A 17,478-nucleotide genomic window follows, 5' to 3' on the forward strand; every position below is an offset into this window, starting at 1 on the left:
TCTCTCTCTGCCCCTCCCCCGTTCATGCTCTGTCTCTCTCTGTCCCAAAAATAAATAAAAACGTTGAAAAAAAAATTAAAAAAAAAATAAATAAAAAAAATAAAGGGAGAAATCCAGTGCTTACTTCAAGATGTCACCCTAACTTTTAACAAGACCAGTGGTAAAGCTCTAGGACCTCTATCACAGGAGGCTGCAGAATTTTAGCTGATATGTATTTAGAATTTGACCGATTTACTCTACTTGTCCAGGGCACTGAGGCTTCTAGGAATCTGCAAACATCTGCATAACCCTTGACAAGAGTAGAAATAAAGTGACTTCCTCAGTCCTACTCAATGTGCTGTGGTATCCCAAAAATGGGAATCATGTGTATTGAGAGAGACTTTACTACTGGAGGCATATTAGCTTTTGACACAGGGAAATATTTCAGACCATCAGCCATCATATACACTATATCTAGACAAAATTCTTACTTTAGTCATATACATTTTACACTTTGTTATATGAAATCCAAATCTACCAAGTTCCTAATAACTTTGGTCAGGCAGACTTCCTGTGCTACCTTGGGAATGGCCTGGAAAGAATTCTGCTGACAAATGGCACATGTCTCTAATAAACTTTGAATGATTTCATAGTTTCCATAGGCATAGTAAGGGTCTGGTATCTTTAAAATCTCTCTTTTTACATTGATTTGGTTGGTTACACAACACTAACCAAGCAAATAGGTGGTAGAGGAAATGTCTGGTTAGATATCTCCCATAGTCCAGTCAGATTCCTATTAGCCTTTGTAGAAGCCATGTGTCCATTTTGTTTTGTGAAGCATAGTTTTAAAAATGAATAAAAAAATTTTATTGCATTAAAACAGAAGCCTCTATATCTGTAGTCTGTCATGTTTTAACAGCAGCTTTTGCAGTTCTGTCAGCAAAATTATTGCCTTTAGAAGCTTCATGCTTCCACCCTGTGTGAGCTCTGCAATGAATTGCTGATAACTGAGCAGGCAGCTGCAAAGACTGACAAATCAGCTTTTGATGCTTCATGAGATATTTTTTTTAGTTCTTATTGAAATAAAAATTTTCTCATTAAAAAAAATACTCTAGGGGTGCCTGGGTGGCTCAGTCAGTTAAGTGTCGACTTCAGCTCAGGTCATGATCTCATTGTTCTTGAGTTCGAGCCCTGCGTCGGGCTCTGTGCTGACAGTTCAAAGCCCAGAGCCCGCTTCAACTTCTGTGTCTCCCTCTCTCTCTGCCCCTGTCCTCACTCTCTCTCTCTCTCTTAAAAATAAATAAACATTAAAAAAATACTGTGGTGCATGACAGGTACCAATCATAATACTTGTTGTTGTTACTAGAGAGAGAGAAAGAAGAGGGAAAGGGAGAGAAAAAAAGTTCACATTTCTAAACCCTCAGAAACCAAATTATAACATTATGCCTTGCCTATGGAAGAAAAGATATTTTCGTTTATATTTTCTTCTTGATGTTTCTTTTTGATTGAGCTTAAGCAATTTTGAAATACCTTCACTCTAATCTCAATATAAATTCCATTTCTTACTAATATTTTATATTATTTTATATTTCGCTATTATAGGTAGTTGCATAATAATTTTCAGATAACACTCTGTGATTGAATTACATACTCACTAGGCCAATTCATTAGAAAATATGAAATATGTAATGTTTTGTTTAAATTTGACCACTAACTGCAGGTCACCTTCATAGACAAAGGACACATGGAAAGTGAAATGATACTAAAACAAAACAAAATTAAACACTCTGGATTCTGCCATTAAATTGGTTATCATATGACTGTTTCTGCACAAGTTGTGTAATCTTTTGAACTTCTTAATTCTCATGTTCAAAACAAAGAAAATTGTATCTGCTTTTTCTGAGTTGTAGTAAGACAGTAAGGAAAACAGAAGAGAAAGCCTAGAGCTTGGGAATCTGACTTGCAAAGTGCAGGTAGCTCCATGATATTACAGTGAAGCTATAAATACAGGCCTTATCTTTATGATTAGCTTTTCTTGTAAATAAGTTTTTTAAGTTTATTTTTATTTATTTTGAGAGAGAGAGAAAAAGAGAGCGAGCACAAGCAGGGAAGGGGCAGAGAAAGAGGTAGACAGAATCCCAAGCAGGCTCCACTAACAGGGGTCATTAGTGAAATCATGACCTGAGCTAAAATCAGAAATCAAACGCTTAAGTGACTGAGCCACCCAGGCACCCCAGTGATTAGCTTTTATAACAAGTTTATGATAATAAGTGTACAAAATAGCAACAATTCTCCCAAATACTTTGATTGTTTTCTCTTTTACTTTTAACATTTTAATCAATTCTTATTAATCTCACTTTCATTTCATGCAGGAGATGACAGAAATCTCAGTAGTCTTTGAACTTTAACACTTAGAGTTTTCTAAATCTTTGGGATTTATTCTAATTAGGCCAAATATATTTATTTGGGGATCTTAATTAACCTCTAATATGCAGTCAATTTTTCATTAGCAATTTTGTCATTTTCTTTATTAATCCTTTCCAAATCACTGTGCCTTGGCATTTTCTACAAAGTGCCACCAGCAAAAACAGTAAAATAGTATTCTATACAGATTCCATTAAAATAGACCAGTATTTTTCACCTACTTAATTTTTGCCATAATTTCATACATAACCATGCAATTATTAAACAGATAATTGAAGAACATTTTTATATATGATTACATCACTCTAATAGTTTTAGTGTAGATAATTATAACTAATTTTCAAATATGTATAATTATAATACCCAGAATATAATAATTCTAATTATACAAATATTTATCAAAGGCCCTATACCTTTGTATCATTAAATATTACAGTTAAGAAAGTCCATATACTGAGAGAATCCACTATTGGCTGAAACAACATATACTAGGTCTAAATGTTCCTGAACTAAGTCACAGAAACATTTTATGATTACTATCTTCTGGGTAAGATTTTCCACTATAGTAAATTACCTTCATCTATGGATAATATGAAAATCTGCCAAAAACAAAGAACTCTGTTTATTTCTACTGTTCACATGTGTATTGCATTTAAGATGTAATCAAAAGTAAAAATGAAAAAAATTACCAGACATCATGTATAAGTTTTATAATTTAAGGGATTTAAATATTAAAAGTCTAGATATTAGCATCCATCTTGAAAATGATATTTTATAAGTGAAAACATTAAGCAAATGTGATATTATAGCAGACTTCTACAATATTGTTAACATAAAAATATTAAAGACTTCAGTAAGTCCTTTACTTATATAGCCTATTTACTTATATAGCCTATTTATGACAATTTCCTAAACAACAATAATAGATTTTGGATATGTAACTACTGACTCATTATCCTACAACACAATTTCTGACTTACTCAAGTTTACTTAACAAGATGTAATAAAGTACACTTTCCAGGTATAATAACAAATATAATGTTAGTTCTACTGCTATTTTTAAAGATTATTTTTATTACAGGGAATACCATGAGGAGAAAATATAGCACCTAAAATGCATATATTTTAAAATTTTTCTTTTAGTAGTATTTGCTTATGAGGGCCAGTTAACAGTTGTAAAAAGCATTTCTGGTTTGTTCTAATTCAAATTGTATTCGATATGTCATAAACTGTTTTTGATTGCAATCAGTAATGTATTCATACTGAAATTTCTGCCACATCATATAGGCAGTATTCTAAGAAATAGTTTCAAATCTACATATATGGTTATTACTAAAGTATACTTTTTCAAAAAGTAAAAGCATGACTTTTATGAAAATACAAAAAGAAAATGTATATGATTTTATTAAGTTCATAGATTAATGAGGATGCCAATAACATATTAAAACCAGCTTAGATGATAAATGGACTTAGAGAGATACATATTTTCTATAAAAAATTTATTTACAAAGCTGTGAGCAGGGATTCTTTGCACTGCAATGGTCAGGAAATATTTGTGTACCTTTAATTTTCTATAAATTTATCTCTCCCTGAACAGAGTTGTAAAATAGCATAGTTAGTAACAAAGACAATCAATTGTGTACATATGTGCTAAATTTTATAATCGCAGATGTTCTGTAAGACATCACCCAGAAGAAATCCATTAACTAAAAGGATATCCAGTAATCTTACTTTTTTAATCCACTTCTAAACCTTGGAAAATTGTTCTGTACAGTATTTTTTTTTTGTAAAGTATAGATTCACAGTTTGAATGTGTGTCCTAGAAAATTTTGTGCGTGGAGTCATAAAACGTTATATACATACACACTAAAACTTTATATATATATACATATATATATATGTAACTGATATAATAAATTTTATCAGTGCTACTGAATGATGAAAAGCAATGGAACACTAAGAATAAAAGCATTTCAAACTAGTATTTTTATCCAGTGCAACTTGCAATTGTGTTTTACAACAGAGAGATACCATTCAGACATATGAGAGCTAAGGAAATTTCTTGAAAACTCATTCAGATAAAACAAGGGATTGATGAAACGAAAACGTAAATGTGTGGTTTTAGAAAAGTGGCTCCAATACGTTTGTAAGAATTAAATGCCAGCGTTCACAGCTTGAATTAGCAATGGATTAGCAGTGAAATTTATATCCCCGTAATTATTTAAATCATTTTTATGTTTTAAAAATTAAAAAAAAAATCATATGAAAACTTTATGGAAGAATTGTTTGTGGTTAAAAATAAATAAATAAATGATAACTTTAGCAAGTCCAAATTGACCCTGGCTACAACTAAAATTGGAGCATAGAGAAAAGATTGAAAATATGAAGGAAAAGGTTGGAGCACTCCTAAGAGTTGAAATACTTACATTGAGAAGAGTTTAATGTAACAATGTGTTAAGTGAAAGCAGTTCTCATAAGAGAAATTCGCATTAAAATTACACTAAAATATCATTTTTCAGTTTGGCAAAATCTAATGGTTTAATGACATATTCCGTTGTGCAGCTGTGGAGAAAGAGAGAATTCAGTTATTGTTGATGGAAATGCAACTTTCATGGAATGGGGTATGGCAAAATCAATAAAATTCCACAGACATTTACCTTTTCATCTAGCAATACCAATTTTAAGGATCTATCCTAAACAGTCATTGAAAGAATGTAAAATTAACACTTACAGACTTTTATTGGAGCATTATTTGTAATAGCTAAAATAAAACATAATAAATAACTGGACACATCTGAAAAGGCCTTCAATGGGACACTCATTAAATAAGCTATGATAAACCATCAAAATGGGCAACACACAGCACTGAACAAAATGGAGAACTACATGGCTGTAAAAAGGAAAGAAAACACTTTTTATATGTATTACTAACAAGTAATCTCTAGGAAATGTGCAGATTATTCCTAGTTTAACCTGAGAAAATGGCGATATAAACATACCTACTACGCAGATACATATGTAGGTGGTTGTGTAATATGTCTGTAGTTTTTAATGGTTATCTGTGAAGAAAAGCAGAGAAAAGACATGGATACAAATTAGTCTTCTTTAAATATAATATGCTTTGCTTTGACTTAAAGAGAAATAAAGTATGCCAGTTTAAAATAAAATAAAATTAAAAATATATCCTTAAAAACTATAAGGTAAATATGGGGCGCCTGGGTGGCTCAGTTAGTTAAGCGTCTGACTTCAGCTCAGGTCACGATCTCACAGTTTGTGAGTTCAAGCTCCGCGTTGGGCTCTGTGCTGACAGCTCGGAGCCTGGAGCCTGCCTTGGATTCTGTGTCTCCCTCTCTCTCTGCCCCTCCCGCTCCCCCACTCATGCTCTGTCCCTCTCTCTCTCGCTCAAAAATAAATAAACATTTAAAAAAATTAAAAACAAAAACCAAAAGTAAATAATACAAATAAATTTATATTTTTACCTGTCCCAAGTGACTTTAATGCACAGTAATTGACTATCCATCTCTGAGATATACTGTATAGACAAAAACATAATTATAGTCATATACATATATGTGTATAAATTATTTAGTAACCATATTGATAAATGGTAATTTTGGGAGTATTGATGTCGTTTTGCTTATTTTAACTATGAATGTGTGGTGGCGAAGAATACAATCATAATTCATTCAGCAATTTGATCCTCCACTTTGGTTTGTGCCAAGATGCAAAAATTTTGCTTAACATAGTTTTCACATCATTTGTGTAAATGACAACCCAAGATACAGGGCAAATAATATTCTAGTGTTTATAGATATATTTTTGACCTTGTTGTATAGAACTGTAAAAGCTATGAGATTTTATTTATACTTAAAAACTAAAACATTAGTTTGTCAAACTAAAAGCTTAAGATGTTTGCAGAGAACAAGGGAAATCTGGGTCACATAAAAAAGAGAGTTTATTCCTCATAGCAATAGCAGTAGCTGGAATACTATCATTTTAACTCTGGTTCCCTGACACCCAATCCCATAGGGTGGTGCAAAGAAGGTTAATTAAATAACCACAAATCAACAATAACTTTATTTCTTTCCCTGTAGGGTTGTAAAATAGCCTAGCCAGTAACAAGGCTGATCAACACTACTCAGTTATATAAAATCAGGTCATTGCAGAGGGTCTGCTAGACAAGACCCAGCACCTCTCACACAGTAGGTCACATTAAAGGAAAAGGATGCTGAGTTCAAAAAGACAGCAACTTTCATAATGGTAAGTAAACATGTCAGAATTTTGCTCCAGAGAAAACATTATCTTTATTATACTGCAAAGTAAGCAAACCCATCTCCCACAAAGACAGGTTCTCCCACAGCAGAACCTAATTTAAAATACAAAGAAAAAGGTTGAGGTGATGTAGTCTATGGCCTCAGTGGTTTAGGATAAGCAGAATGGAGAGAAACAGAGAATAGATGGAGGTTGGTAGAGAGGAATCAGCAAATTTAAGTTTTCGGTTCATTAGTTTTCCTTTACAGTGATTGAAATTTCATGTGTTTAATTTTCTCTGTGAACTCTGGATCCCCAGGCAAAATATATCAGTGGGTGATAACCCTGACACAGGGATAATGCCAAGGCACTAAATCATGCTTCTGCAGATGTTTTTAAGGAAGTACAATGAACAGAGTTATGGAGAAGATCTGCTAGTGTTATACTCTCTTTATTTACCGTGATGATGCTCTTTTAAAGACCTGTCTCCCTGAGTTTTTATCAACTAATCCTCAGGGGATGGAACACTGAGAAGCTGTCTGTGACCATTATTAATTGTAAATTCCCTACCTACTCCCTACCAAAATTAATTTGGCTATATTGTCATGTAAACCAGTCTTCCTAAAGCCGCACTGGACTTGCTGTTTTCAAGTCTAAAAGTGCAACACAGTAAGCTATTGTGTAAATCACAATATTCAGTAATAGAAAGAGATGGACATAAAAATCTGTTGTACTGCCTTACTGTCCTACCTGTAGAGCTCTCTTCTACTCTTTCCCCAATAGAGTGATTTTCTGCAATCCTTTCTTGTTCCAAGAAGACATGACATATATTCTATGGTTAGATGTCGACCTTTTTCTTTTACAGAGCCTATGCAAAATAACAAGTTGGAAGAGAAATCACAACTAAAGTTTGGATTGTGTGCCTTCTTTCGCAGGCTTCTGCCACTGTGCTTGGGATCTAGAACTCAGAACACCTTTTGTTACATTTTTCACAAAGTTAAGTTACTGGTATCCCATCTGGCAGAGGACAAAGGGCATTCTCTGCTTTCCACAGCCCACTGGGTTTTGGCTATTTGCATCATTTTGAGCTTAAATTCTGAGAATCTCAAGGACTGTATGAAGTAATTATTTCTCATTAATATCATGTTCCATATAAAAATGTCAACTCTCCCTCTTCAATTCCCTGTATCCACAATATATATTTTAAGCTTTCTTCTGATGATGTTTTCTCCTCATTGTCTTTTGTATTTATTTTAATTATTCCACTTTATTTCACCCAGGGTTGGGAAAGAAGAAAAGTGAACATGGACAATGCACCACGCCTAAATAGAAATACTCCCTTCCAAGCCTTAGTGCTTTGTCACCAGATTAGAAACTTTGAGATTCTAATGCACAGCCAGTAGCAGCAATGAACCACTTTCTACAGATAAAACAATGTTTAAAGTCTTTTTCTCTTAATATAGTTATAGAGCTCATATTTTGTGTTCTATAATATTATCCTTTTAACCTAAAAGTAATAAGACTAATTCTTCTATTCATAGCTGCAAGCATCCCTAATCTAGTCATTTAAAGAAAACTGTGGCCTAGAAAATGTCTTTATGATACACTCTTCAGAGCAAAGAAAATTAGTATAATATTTCAACTTAAAAATTTGGGGTTCTAATTATATAAGTATATTCTAATCACATTGCATGGATATATATACACATACAATAAAAGTATATACACACAAATGTAAGGAAGTTTTACTCTCCTAGCACATTGAGCAAATGTTTTATATTAGAATTTTTTCCCTATTGCTCCACTGTCATGAAACAATAGAGCAGAAAAGGCTTTTAGAAAATAAGAAAGCTCTTCAATGTCAAACCAAAGGTCAAGAGAATTTTTCATAAGAACATCAGATAAAATTTCCAAATTCTGTACTCAGTAATTTAAGAGTTTCTTTGAAAAGACTTGACTTTTGAAGTGCAGTTTTAATCATAATTTTAGAAATAAGAGTATTATGTCATAAAAGATCTTCAGTACAGATAATAGGAAGCTTTTCCTTTTCATTCTTCTTTAAAATGTCAATGTGAATTTAATATATTTTATACATTATCAGTATCAGAATAGTATCTCAATATAACTCTCATTTCTAAGGGTTCCTTTAATAATTCTGCAGTACATTATCTCAGAAGTACCTTGTCTTCCAGAAATGTTCTTTAATTAGTTCTCTTTTCCAAAGGGTCCACCTCTAAATGATACCCTGCTGACCCAAAGAATCAATATAACCTTTTATTGACCTAATTGAGAGAGTAAACTGTAATATTTATAAGGAGTAAAATTATATGAAATTTGGTTATCACAACATAGTTAAATGAACATATTATAAGTCTATCTAAATAGTACTTCAGCTGGGCGCCTGGGTGGCTCAGTCGGTTAAGCGTCCGACTTCAGCTCAGGTCACGATCTCGCGGTCCGTGAGTTCGAGCCCCGCGTCGGGCTCTGGGCTGATGGCTCAGAGCCTGGAGCCTGCTTCTGATTCTGTGTCTCCCTCTCTCTCTGCCCCTCCCCCGTTCATGCTCCGTCTCTCTCTGTCTCAAAAATAAATAAACGTTAAAAAAAAATTTTTTTTAAATAAATAAATAAATAGTACTTCAGCATATACTCTTGTATATCTTTCTATATATAGTGTTTGAACTTGGTATAATGTTAGGAAAGTGATAAAAGCCCTTCAAAAAATCTTGGACAAAACAATGACTTAGAAGTCTTAATAAGAAGAAGGCAGAATATTTTGCTTCTTTAAATGACAAGACCATCATAGGAATTGCTCTAATTTGTACTGTACCCATTTAATTAAGGCAACTTATTTAAATCTGTAATCCCTAAAGAACTAGGTTGCAGCTATGGACCCATTAAGGCATATGCAGGGAAGAAATTAACTATAAATTAAAACTTCTCCATTTTTGGTAATGAATGCTAATAATATATTTAGATATCATTCATATGTGGAATTTAAGAAACACAACAAATGAGCAAAGGGAGAAATAAGGAGACAGAGAGAGAGAGAGCGAGAGAGAGGCCAACCAAAAGTAAGTTCTCTCTTACTTATAGAGAACAAATTGATGGTTATCAGAGGTGAAGTGGTGGGGGGAATGGGCTAAATAGGTGAGGGGGATTAAGGGGAGTGCACTTGCAATGAGCACCAGTTGTTCTATGGAATTGTTGACTCACTATATGGTACAGGTGAAACTAATAAGACACTGTAAAAAAATGAAATAAATAGATAAACTGGGTAAATTGCTATGATGAAAACAAATCCATAGAGAAATGGTATTTCCACCTATTACCATCTCCTTAATTTAGAAATTGAAGGAAAAAGCAGAACAAAAGTTAGTAAAAATACTGAAACTTTGGACATCATCATTAATGAGTATGAGCTAATAGACCTATGTAGAACTCTACTTCTTGTCCCTGAATGATATACTTTCAAGTTATGACAAAAAATATAGTTGGGTATGAATTAAATATCAACAACAAAAGGACTGAAATTGTGAAGGGGATATTCTTTGAACATAATGTAATTAAGCTAGACATTATAAACAAATAAATAAACATGTAATTCTCCTTGTGTTTGGGAAATACAAAGCATACTTTATAAAAACTATGTGAAAGAAAAAAGAAGCCCCATGGATAACGAAAAGAAGGGAAAAAAAGGGCATAGTAAAATAATGAAATCAAATACAGAGAAAATAAAGAAATGAAAAGATTAAGACATAGCAGAATAGCATAAAAAAAAACTGAAACAAAACTGTGATCTCTGGTCGTTAAAGAATTCTTTGTGATATTTGTATTACAGAAATAAGATCTATGAATCGAGGCTGAAAAAAATGAAAATTAATAAATTCTTACTGTAATATGAACTGTCTATGCCAAAACATTCTTAACATGAGAGAAAGAATGCCATTTGAAACTCATTGTAGATATTGGGTGACAAATACAGAAAACAAAGTACATGTTAAGGAGGAAGGGAAATCTGAGGGCTGGAGGCAGGGATTAAAACTTTCCATAATATTTAGCAAAGGATGAATTTGTTAAAGATTTTAGAATAAGTAAGCAGATGTTCAGAGCAGCAGAACCTGCTGGGAGTGGGGGAAAGAATCAATGGCACTTTAGTAATTAGATAAGTACTAATTATAAAGTCTAAATTTAGCAAGCAGGTGTAAGAAGATATATTTAGAATATTCATCTGTGATGGGTTGATTACTTGAGAAATCAAGCTATTTCTACAAACTCCTCCCACTGCCATCCTTTCAGACTACCCCACCTATATGTCACATTATGGGGCTTCTGTTTTTTCTGGGGAAAATTTAGCAGGAACCCCATTTTAGGTGCTAAAGAAATTTACAATTCTCAGAGATAATGTAGCATGTTTAAACACTGGTGCAAACAGATAACAGATTTGAGATAAATTGTCACAACCAATCATCCAGTTGACCCCATCCACCCACACGTGGAAAATAAAATAGTCCTTTGAATGTAGAAATGGAATGTAAGTGAGTAGAGGAGTACTGACAACAGTAACTCTATCTTTGGCCCTTTATTTTGTTCATGTTCCCTGGATGACCTCTCTTGGGGCTACAAGTTCCAGGCTCCCTGGAGATTAAGTAATACACACACCTTAGAAGTGCCCACCGAGGCCAGCATTGGGGGTAGGCTTGCATGGACCTCCCATGAATCTGTTAGAGATAACATAGTCTTTCCTCTTCCTGATGCACAAGTGGTGCCATAAGATCTAATAATAGGTTATCTGTCAGTTAAGTGCACGCAATCTCTTTGAGGTGCATACATACTCTTTGATCTCACTGCAAGCTTTTCTGCATGTCTCCTCACTATTTAAAACCTGTGGACTAAGGTCCAGACTTTGTGGAGAATACACAGGTGCCATGAATCATCCTCTGCCCAATCCCCCTTGTCAGTATGTTACCCTGAATAAAGCTGTGAAAACTGTATGGAGTTACCTGCTTCATTTTGGGGTCTCAAGGTACCTGCTAAGTTTGGGGGACACTTTATTATCTCTCCCCCAGCTCCTACCAGTGAGAAAGATTTATAAAGTGCTGAAAGTGACAAGCCATGTCAAGTGCTAGATTGCTGTTCCTGCTTCTTTTTTTTTTATGTTTATCTATTTATTTTGAGAGAGAGAGAGAGAGACAGCAAGCAGGGGGCAGGCAGAGATAGAGAGAGGGGGAGAGAGAGAATCCCCAGCAAGCTCCACGTAACCTGGTGGGGCTAGATCCTACAAACTGTGAGATCCTGACCTGAGCCAAAAATCAAGAGTCGGAAGCTTAACCCACTGAACCATCCAAGTCCCCATGCTGTTCCTGCTTCTTAAGCAAAGTATCAGAAGAAAAGCTGAGAAGGTACTACAGGATATCTGAGAAGGCCCTATGTGAATTTTGGAAATGTCAGTGATAGACTGCCTTACTATTTTCCAGTTGCCATTTCAGTGAAGCAATCCCCTAAATATGTCTTAGACTATCAGATTTGAGGTGTATTGATAAATTTAGTCATGAATTTCAAAATTCAGACTTCTAAATCCTAAATTATGCAAACACCAAAGAGTGACATGGAAGTACACTCATTATGGAATGATGAGTAATACATGAGCCCAATATTACATGAGCTAGAAAACAGGAATATAAAATAAGGAGATGGTAGTCAGAAATGCTGTTCTCTATAGATTTATCTGTCAAAAGTCACAGTCTAGAAAATGAAGTCTTGTGATAATCTGTCCCAGATGTCCTTTTTATGTGAATCATGGGTCCTAGAAAGCTGAAAACCTCCCATAGCACTGAAATGGGGAGACTCTTCTCCAGCAGTCAGCAGTACTTGAAGTTTCAAAGTATTGACTCATAAGAGTAAGTAGTGGAAGAAATTCAAAGAATTTTGAATCTGACTCTAACAATTTTAATAAATCTAAATCAAAGAAAGCATTTATTGGAATGGGCATGGAGAAGATAAGGAGTGAATAATATTAAGTTGCCTGTACTATGTAGAGAAGGGGCTCAGAAAGTTAAATTCAGTTGTAGAATTAAAGTGTCATAGATTTTATTTATGTATGGAATTGAAGAAATAAAACAAATGAGCAAAGGGGAGAAAAAACAGAGAGAGAAAGAGAGAGAGAGAGAAGCAAACCAAGAAATAGGCTTTTAACAATAGGCAACAAACTGATGGTTGGGGAGGGGGATGGGTTAAATAGGTGATGGGAGGGGAGATTAAGGATTGCACTTCTGACGAGCGCCAGATATTATATGGAAGTGTTGAATCACTATATTGTACACCTGAAACTAATATTACAGTGTATGTTAACTAACTGGAATTTAAATAAAAACTTTTAAAAAAGAAAAAAATATATAGTTATAGTGTTTAATTCAAACAATGGAACCTTATACAGTATATTTCTATAATATAAATAAATGTTTTGGGGCACCTGGGTGGCTCAGTCGGTTGAGCATCCGACTTCAGCTCAGGTCTTGGTCTCACAGTCCATGAGTCCGAGTCCTGCGTCAGGCTCTGTGCTCACAGCTCAGAGCCTGGAGCCTCGTTTGGATTCTGTCTCTCCCTTTCTCTCTGACCCTCTCCTGCTCATGCTCTGCCTCTCTCTCTCTCTCATATAAATAAACGTATAAATTAAATAAATAAATAAATAAATAAATAAATAAATAAATACATGTTTTAATTAGTCCTCCAAGGCAGACCTTACTTTCCAGAGATGATGGATCAGTTCCTGCATTGTAGAATCCCTTAAAATGTGTAACTAAATTATTTTTCCATATGTGTCTAATTGAGAACTCATGGGAATGGCCATGCACAGAGTGATACAAATGGTTAATTTTCAAAGCAAGTGGAGTAGGGAGTGGAGTGGGAAGAAGAGCAAGAAGAGGAAGAAATTCTAGCTGCAAAAAAGACCAACAGTCAGGTGAAAGCCAACAGGACTAGACTTCAGCAAGCGTGGGGATTTAGAGTGAGGTTGAAAGAGATGTGAGAACTTCACTAAAGAACTGACATCAGGACAGAGGTCTGGAAGTGTGAAGCAGAGATAGGGGCTCATACTAAGGAAACTGGACTATTTAATAACTGGCATACTTCTAACCTAATGTCTAGAGTATGAGAAACAGTCTCTCCTCATAATACACACTAACACTTAGGATTGGACATAGAGAAATACATGCTGTGTCTTTAGTCTTTGCCGCCAAAAGGCTCTGCCTAGGAGCTACTGCCCAGTTACTGTTTCTGAATCTGAGGGGGCTTCCAAGTCAATGGCAGAAGGAAGACAATTATTCCAAAATTCCCAGTTGTTGCTAGAAAGAAGCTTTGTGCTGTCTTGCAATTTTCTGAATGGATCCAAAATAACAGCATAATTTACAAATATTTTGAGGTCCATGTTTGAAAAGTTACAGTTATACTAACATGAGAGGGAGGCTGAATTCAAATGAAAAGTATCTCCCATCTAAATTCACAAGTATAGCAACATAATTATATATCTATTTTGTTCATTATCTCTACTTAACATGGATTTATTGTAAACAGATGGTGATTGATTGAAGTTTAATATATCATAATATTTTTAAAAATGTGTATGCTGTACAGTGAAGTACAGACCTTGTGAAATCCTTAAAATAATCACTTAAGAAATATTGTAAAGTCCCTATCATTCCCTGATACCTAGATTCCAATGAAAATGGTAGTTAGAGGTTTTGCAGTATTTAGAAAAAGAGTTGTGTCTAACATATATATTGAATCATATTACTGGATTAGCAGTCACTTTTTGGTATATCGCCTGCCCTAGGATGAAACAGGACTATGGAGATGTGTGGAAGAAGGGGAACTTGGTAATATGCCTGGCACATCCATTCAATGGAACTTGTAGAGAGAGAAGTAGATAGTTGCCGGGCATTGTGTTAGATCCATGTCTACATCACTGGCATGTTAGTTTTGCCAGTCGTAATTTACCTGAGGCTTAATTTCTTCTATAAAATATATCAGTGGTATTTGCCTTTCAGGGTGGATATAAGGATCATAAATGAGATAGGATACAAAGTGAAAAAGAATGTGTTGTTAAGTGTAATTAAATACTTTAAAAGTGATTTTTTTTTTCCTCATTGTTTGTTGGAATATTAGAAAATTTATGGCTAACTAAGTGGGACTTTTGGAATTCATCCAATAGTAAATTTACTTGGTAAAGTTTCATTCCATTTTTAATTTATTCCCATGTTGTCTGCTTGATTGTTTTATTTATTAATGATCATGTGGCCCATTGTGCCTGAATATGTAGAGTTAGGATTATGAAAAACCATGAAATGGGAATTTAAAATGTTCCACGTAACTAGACTATAATTTGTATCACTTTATGCCATGTATTGCCTTACTGGCCAATAAACACACAAAGTACAATATAATGACAGCATCTTTATTTAGTTAATTATTTTCAAATTATGCCAACAAAGGATTCAACGCAGAATGTATAACATTATACTTAAAAATCACTGTAACAGTAGGTACAGGTAGAAGAATGTGAAATCAAGTGGTTTTTTTTTTTTCATATTCTAGCTATTTTCTGGTTTCTACATTCTACATCACTCAACTAGAACTCATTAAGCCCAATCCATAGGTTTCCATCTTTTCTCTCGAACAGTTTTACATTACTAACAGGGGAATTTAAGGAAATCTAACTTACTGCTCTATATCATTTACCACTCTATTACTGCTCTATGTTATCGCTCTATATTGTTATTCTGTTAATACCCTGGTTTGGATTTTGTATACCAGTTTGGATAACTGACTTTCTGCTTATCCCCATGTGCCTGAGAGTTTGTTTTGGTAATTTGCCTCTTGTATTAATATGACTAAGATAATGGCTGTGCTCGGTTATCATTAAACCCCCTTTTAGCAAATTTGTCACTTGCTTTCAAGCATTAAGGTGCAAATAGCCTGAGCATGAGCATTTCCTCATCTGCTATCTCATATGAGTCATCTGTTATCCTATACAAAATATATTGCATCAATTGTTCTGTTAGATCACTATTTTCTGCAAAATGAACTTCTTGGTGGCATGTGATTCTAGGTCTGTTTTGATGTACCATCATCTCAGATTCTGTAAGATACCTATACCTGACCACATACAATACTCCCCAGCTGATTTTAAAGGCTCACGACACACTAGTTCTTGGTATTTCTTCTCGTTTAATATTATGTTTCTATTTTGACACATAGCTGTTTGACTCTGAAATCCTTCTTGTATATGATTCTTTTAATTTGGTATTTTTCTGTTATCTTTTCAGAATTTGAATTTTATTCCTTCTTATTTGCCTTCTTTTTTTGGCTACCTCAAGCAAGGAATCACAAATCTATTCAGGACTCTCAAAGCACAACCTTCTAAAAGTAGAGTTGACTCGCATCCTGTCCCAATCAACACTGACATCATTTATGTTTGAAGAATCAGCTAATTTACCAGAATATCATTCTGTTCATATTTATCTGCCCAACTTTGCTTATAATTAGTCCACACTTGGTCTCATTGGTTCAGTTTTTCTAAGGCACCACATTTGTGGACATAGAGTTGTTTGTAGTATTCCTCTATTATCCACTTGACATCCATGAGATCATTACTAATACCCTTATCTCATTTATATTTGTAATTTGCTTCTTCCCTATTTTCTTGATTAATGTATATAGAGATGTATCAGTTGTTTTTTTTTTTAATTTTTTTTAACATTTATTTATTTTTGAGACAGAGAGAGACAGAGCATGAACGGGGGAGGGTCAGAGGGAGAGGGAGACACAGAATCTGAAACAGGCTCCAGGCTCTGAGCTGTCAGCACAGAGCCCGACACGGGGCTCGAACTCACGGACCGCGAGATCATGACCTGAGCCGAAGTCGGACGCCCAACCGACTGAGCCACCCAGGCGCCCCGAGATGTATCAGTTTTATTAGTCTTCTCAAAAAATAAGCTATTGAATTCATTGATTTTCTCTATTGTTTTCTCTTTTCAATTTCACTGAGTTTTGCTCTAATTTATTATTTCTTTCCTTATGCTTGCTTTAGATTTAAATTATCCTTTTTTCTCTGGTTTCCTAAGGCAAGAACTAACATTATTGATTTCAGAAATTTCTTTGTTCATAATATATGAACTTAATGCTATAAATTTTAATCTCAGTAGTGTTATCATAGCACCCAACAAATTTGACCAAGTTTATATTAATTTTTATTTAGTTCAAAATATTTTTATTTCTCTTGGCCTTTTTGATGACTTAAATTGGTCCTAAATAACCAATGTGTTAATTAGAAGTTTGTCTTTTAATTTTGGGGTATTTGGAAGTTTTCTACTGTCCATCTCATTTTTATTTCTAATTTAATTCCATTGTGGTCTGAGAATACGGTGTGTATAATCTCTAGTCCTTTTAAGTTAAATGGTGTTTTATATCTTAGAATATGGTTTAATTTGGTGAATGCTCTCTTTGGCCTTGAGAAGAATGTGTATTTTGCTGGTTGGTGGTTGTAGTATTCCTTATATGACAGTGGATCAAGTTTATTGACAATGCTGTTCAGGCCAACTATCTTTACTGATTTTCTGCCTGTTTAATTTGTCAATTACCTGAAGAGAAACATTGAGGTCCTACCTATAATCATAGACTTTTTAATTTCTTCTAGTTTTATCAGTCTTTGACTCGAGCTTTTTAATGGTCTCTTATAAGGTGTAAACATATTTAGGATTTTTTTTTAAGAATCAAAGATTTATATTCATGTTGTATCTCTTTTTATCCCTAATAATTTCCTTGTTCTGA

This window comes from Panthera uncia (assembly GCF_023721935.1).
Source record: "Panthera uncia isolate 11264 chromosome A1 unlocalized genomic scaffold, Puncia_PCG_1.0 HiC_scaffold_16, whole genome shotgun sequence".
Classification (NCBI taxonomy): Eukaryota; Metazoa; Chordata; class Mammalia; order Carnivora; family Felidae; genus Panthera; species Panthera uncia.